The sequence below is a fragment of the Palaemon carinicauda genome, chromosome 8, assembly GCF_036898095.1.
Source record: "Palaemon carinicauda isolate YSFRI2023 chromosome 8, ASM3689809v2, whole genome shotgun sequence".
Taxonomy (NCBI): Eukaryota; Metazoa; Arthropoda; class Malacostraca; order Decapoda; family Palaemonidae; genus Palaemon; species Palaemon carinicauda.
In genome coordinates this window covers 158,089,866-158,095,865 of record NC_090732.1, presented here as the reverse complement: position 1 = coordinate 158,095,865, position 6,000 = coordinate 158,089,866, and positions in this window count along the sequence as shown.

The following is a 6,000-nucleotide window of genomic DNA, read 5'->3' as shown; positions in this document are numbered from 1 at the left end:
TGTTTCCCCGACGTCCGAGTACTGTGCCACCAAGGATAGAGGCATATTTGAAAGCGGAGGCTTCTTCGAAGAAGAGGGGGATCTTGTATCCCTCCTTGATGACCGAGAGGGACCATGTGTCCGACCTTCTTTTCTTCCAAGTCTGCCAAAAAAGTGACAGTCTTGCTCCTACCGCTGTCTGGAGGACTTGACCTTCATCTCCTGGGGCGGCATCTGAACGAACCCCTATTCATTCTACCGCCCATCTCCTGCCTTCTTCCCCTGAAGTCTGTTCTCGTCGGAGCTCTACCTCGAAAGGGGTGCTGAAGCTTCTTCTCCTCTCTCTTCAATGTCGAAGGAACCACTTGTAAAGGCTTCCTTGCAGAGCATGACAGGAGGTCCTGTGTGGCCTTTTGCACTAGAGAAAGTGTAATGTTCCTGACAAGGGACTCAGGAAAAAGGTGCTCCGAGAGAGGGGCGTAAAGGAGCTCGGCCTTCTGCGCGGCTGTAACTGCTCTAGAAGTGAAGGAACATAAAAGGGACCTCTTCTTTAAAACTCCTGCAGAAAAAAGGGAAGCCAACTCATTTGACCCATCCCTAAGAGCCTTGTCCATGCACGCCATAATACTAGTAAGGTCTTCTGTATCGTCCAACCGCTCTGTTTTCCTGGCCAGCGTACCCAGAGACCAGTCCAAAAAACTGAAGACTTCGAAGGTTCGGAAAATTCCCTTGACAAAGTGGTCAAGCTCAGACATAGACCACATTACCTTTGCCGAGTAAAAGGCAAGTCTTCTGGAAGAGTCAACAATGCCAGAGAAGTCCCCCTTGGAGGAGGCAGGCACTCCCAGGCCAAGAGCTTCTCCAGTCTCGTACCACATGCCCACCTTAGACACAAGTCTAGCTGGTGGGAACGAGAAGGTGGTCTTGACCGCTTGCCTATGCTCCTTCAGCCAGTCATCCATTCTAGCGAGATCCTTCCTAGCCGAGATGGACAGCTTCATTTTGATGACAGCCGACTGCTTTTTGGCCTTCTTCCTGCTAAACTGAGACTGAGGAGAACGAGGCGCAGCAGGTTGAAACTCCTCCCCATAAAGCTCAAGAAGGGAGCGAGAGAGAACCTTATAATCTGCAGCCGCATTAGCAGGATTATCCTAATCCTTTGAGACATCCTCTATATCTTGCCCTACTTCTAAGGCAGTCTCTCTTTGGGCTGCAGGGACCAAGTCTGAGGTTGCTTTAACAAGCCGATCAGTTTCCAAATGCTCATTTGCATCCGAGAAAAGCAAATCGTCGGATGCGTCCTGTTGGCGAGCATTGAATGCGTCCTGACATCGAGGGGCGCGTGCGTCCTGTCGCCACGCAATGGAGGCGTCCTGACGTAGGGCGCTAGAAGCGTCCTCAAGGCGGGAGGAGGATGCGTCGTGGTGCCGAGAGCTGGAAGCGTCCTTGTGACGAAAGCTGGAAGCGTCCTTGTGACGAAAGCTGCATGCGTCCTGGCGTCATGAAGCGGAAGCGTCCTGGAGAGGCAGGCTGGAAGCGTCTTGGTGTCGCGAGCGAGACAGAAGCGTCCTGGCGGTGTGTCGAGGAAGAAGCGCGGTACTGCGCGCTTGACGAATCGCGCCGCGGTTCACTGGGAGAGGCACTCCGTTCCCTCTTAGAGGCCGATTTCTTAATTGGTAAAGAGTCGTCCTTACGCCTGCCCGACTGGGAGGAAGGGCGGCTAAAAGCTTGAACCAGAGAAGACAGCTGCTTCTGCATAACTTTCATAAAAGACTTCGCGACTGCTGCTGGATCCTGCATTTCCGAAGGCGATGGCTGCCGAGTAGCGCTGGTCGTAGGAGAAGGTTCTCTCGATAGTCTCTCGTCACTTACAAGAAGAGGAGAATCTTCCTTGCCTCCATTTCTAGGCTTTGACCTCTTCGGTGGAACGGCGTCCCAGTCATCCTCTGAAGGAAAAGGTTCCGGGCTACTCGATAAGGGAGAGCGAGAACGGGTCTGGTCAGCTTGATTCCATGACCTCTTGGTCAGTCTCGAAGCCTCATACTGCCATTTGCGTCTAGGTGAGGGTCTTGGAGAAGACACCATCACTTCCGACACACCTTTTCCGTGGCAGTCACGAGCAGCCTTGGAAAACGCAACAGGACTGCTTGAAGCGACGGCTGACCAAGGATCTGTACCTCTCACTCCCTTGCGGCCGTCGACGTACCTTCTCCTTGGTCCTGGGAGCTTGGTATTGGTCTAGACCTAGGGACATGACAGGTTCGATCAGTAGCCACCTACACTGGACTTTCACAAGCACTAATCACACTCTCTCTTACCTTTAAAGGCTGAAAGCTGGTCTTTAATAGCCTTCAACTCAGCCACCATCCTGGCGTATCGAGGGTCATTCGTAAATACCGTTCCTGTAGAAGGGGCAGGAGCTACTACCTCAGGAGAAGGTTCAACTTCTACAGAGGAATTAATGAAGGGATCAAAAGAAATATTTAAGCTAAGCTCACTAGCAGAATTAGATTTAGATCTCGAAGCTCTCCTGGCTTTATCTAACTAACTTACGCACATAGCGTTTCATACTTAACCATTCTTTCTCGCTCAAAACCTCACATTCCTTGCACCTATTATCAAGCGCACATTCAAAACCCATGCACTTTAAACAAACAGTGTGAGGGTCTACCGAAACTTTCGGTAACCTCACCTTGCATACCTCATTTACACAAACAAGAAAATGAAGTTTATCAGTCATCGTAAATAAACAAATAGTTCAAGAATAACAAAAGCAATTGCCAAAACCCTAGATCAGTGTGCGTCACCAAAAAAGAAGTTCAATACAGCGACACAGGGAAAGCGAACGTAAAACTCCAATGGCGGACCAACAATGTTGTCAGTCCAACCGGCAGAGATGATCTGAGGAACAGAAAACGGGAATGATTCCACGTACCACCCTGTAAGGGGTGTTAACCACCTAACTGCACAATCACCACACGGCGGTTGCCACGAATTTTTCTTCTGCCGGACGTCAGAGACTATAGCTATATATATATATATATAACTGCCAGGTAAGTTCTATTCATAAAATGTTAGGTTTCGATACGTACTAAAACTTGCTTAGTCCATTTATAGAGTTGGACTGTTATCCCAAATAGCTATATATGGAAGTGTAAACATACTATCATAAGAACACACTATTCATGAACAATTTCAATCTTCTACAATTAATGAGGTTGACTAAAGAGCATATATGTAGTTAAAACTCTAACTTGCCAAAAATGATAATTTTTATTCTCTGGTACAATTCCATCAGAACAATATGGCTTGAGCCCAAAGAAGGGATTTTGACATAGGAAAAATCTATTTTTGGGCAAGATAGCCATGTCGTCCTGATGAACCCATATGCTACTTTTCATCCAACCCCATTTCTCAAGTTTGAGGCCATGCTTCATACAATGGCTGCTGCTGGAATGGCGAACCAGCGAACATGGTGACAGTAACAAATCGGGATCGGAGTTGTAACGGCTCTACCATGTATCCAATTCTATCCAATATCCATCGAGACAAGCTTAACTCTATTTGGGGAAGGATGGACATGGTTGTTTTAAACACATCCCTGTTGCATACACAATATTTTTCAGGATATTCACTGCAGGGGTTAGAACCCTGCGATAACTCTAAAGGTAAAATTCTCTGGTATATTACTTGCATGAAATATCCCAAGTAGAAGCTGCCTGGAGGAACTTCCATCAGGATGACATGGCTCAAGCCCAAAAAATAATTTTTCATATATCAAAATCCCTTATTAATCTGAAAATTGAGGTCGTCGATGGACTACACAGGGTAGATCACCTGATTTGGTAAAGTATGAATGTAAATATTAGGGAAGATTATAATTTGCTGTTTTTATTTATGAATATAATAAAATGTGAATATTAAAAGTATTATTATTGGATAGTTATATAAACACCAGTTGTTCCGTAACTGGAATACAAACCAAGCTATTTAATAGGAGTATTACTTTTGGCATAGCTGAAATGACAAGCCATAAATTTTTAACGAGGGTTAACTACACACACCGCTAGTTAGTGAGGGGTAGGGAGGATAGCTTGCTACCGCTCCCCCTCACACACCTGTGATTGAGCTCACTTTCCTTTCGGCTCGGATGGTGAATGGTCGTTGCTGTTCTTCATCCTTGCCGACATTTAGCAGCTATTATTGCTTTTTGTTTTCTCTTTTTTCTTAGACCGAGTGTGTGTGAAGTTGGCTTCTGCAACCATCTCCCCTGGACTCTGCGACCGCCCCTGTGGAACATTTATGCCGGCGGTCGAGACTGATCCTCACACCCTTTGTCCTTCTTGCAGAGGTCAATGGTGTGATAGTATCAACACGTGTAATGAGTGTAGGGAGTGGTCTTCCAAGCGGGATATTTCTCCTTCGAAGGTTGCTTTCAAGAGAGGAAAACCCAAGGGCTCTCCTTCCGTCACCCAAACCTCCTCCGAAGCTCCTACTCGATTGGTCTTTTTCGAGAGACCGTCAAGTAATAGGGTAGACCAATTTATTTCTGACCAGCCCCGGGTCTCGAGAGATGAGATTGCTTCCCCTAGCGAAGCAGCACCACCTCTCCCCAAGGGTGAGGCCTTGTCACTAACCTCTATTTTTCTGATTTGGTCCTCTTTGGGGCTCACGGGTTCGCCCTCCAAGGAGGCATTGCTTGAGTTCATCCGCATGGATGCTTCTGTCATGCAATCGTTGTCACCGTTAGAGGTAGATCCCCTGACTCTTGTCGATGTTGTTGTGTCAAAGGTGTCTTATGCGACATCACCCATCTCCTCTGCCACTCCAAACTCTACAAATGTAGCTACCGACTTAGTTTCCCCCGTTCCTGACCATCCTCCGAGGGGGAAACTAAGTTCATCATCGGTCTCTCCTGCTAGTGTTTCTCCCCGTTGGAGAAGTTCACTTACAGAGACTCCTCTTTGGAGGGCTGCTGACGGTGAGATTGCTGATCCAATGGGCCCCAGAGGGCACATCCGTCGGAAGGCTTGCCTTCCTCTTTGCCTTAGAGGCCTTCCTTCACCAGAGGTGAGGCGGCGCCTCCTTAGTTCAACGTCGTCTATGCAGTCCCCCGCAGAGGATCCTCTAGACCTTCAATCATCCATAACTCCCTTCTCCATAGGGCTTTAACATCTAAGCCCTATATACCCTCAGCATCACAGCAGTCCCGTCCAACCAAGACCACAACGACGACGAAAACTGCAGCGAAGAAAACAGCGTCTAAGCCCTTTCTTGTCAGACAGGAAAGACAAAAAGTCCTCCAGGGAGGCAAAAATCCTAGAGGTAACAGCCGAAGCCACAAACGCTAGGATAGACAGTTCCCCTGCATTTCCACCAGTGGGGGGATGCCTACAAAGTTGCGCAAACAGGTGGAAGCAATTCAGGGCCGATTCCAGGACAATCTCCGTGATCAGTCTAGGATAACGCGTACCGTTCAGAACATTTCTACCTCCCCTGACCAGGAATCCAGTGTCATTGAACTCCCTTGCCATGGGATCAGCAAAGAGGCAAGCTCTTTGGGCAGAAGTCCAGACCCTGTTGAAGAAGGGCGCTTTCCAAGAGGTCCTCGACAGATCCCCGGGCTTTTTCAGTCGACTCTTTCTTGTAAAGAAGGTGTCTGGAGGCTGGAGACCAGTCATCGACCTCTCGGCTCTGAACAAGTTTGTCAAACAAACTCAGTTCAGCATGGAGATGGCAGACACGGTCAGACTAGCAGTAAGACTGCTAGATTTCATGTGCACACTGGACCTAAAGGACGTGTACTTCCAGATCCCAGTCCATCCGTCTTCAAGGAAGTACGTAAGATTCAGCATAGACTACAGAATATACCAGTTCAAGGTGTTGTGCTCCGGTCTTTCCACAGCACCACAAGTGTTCACCAGAGTGTTTACCCTCGTGTCATCTTGGGCACCTAGGATTGGCATCCGTCTTCGTTATCTGGATGACTGGCTAATAATAGCGGACTCGGTGTCAACCCTT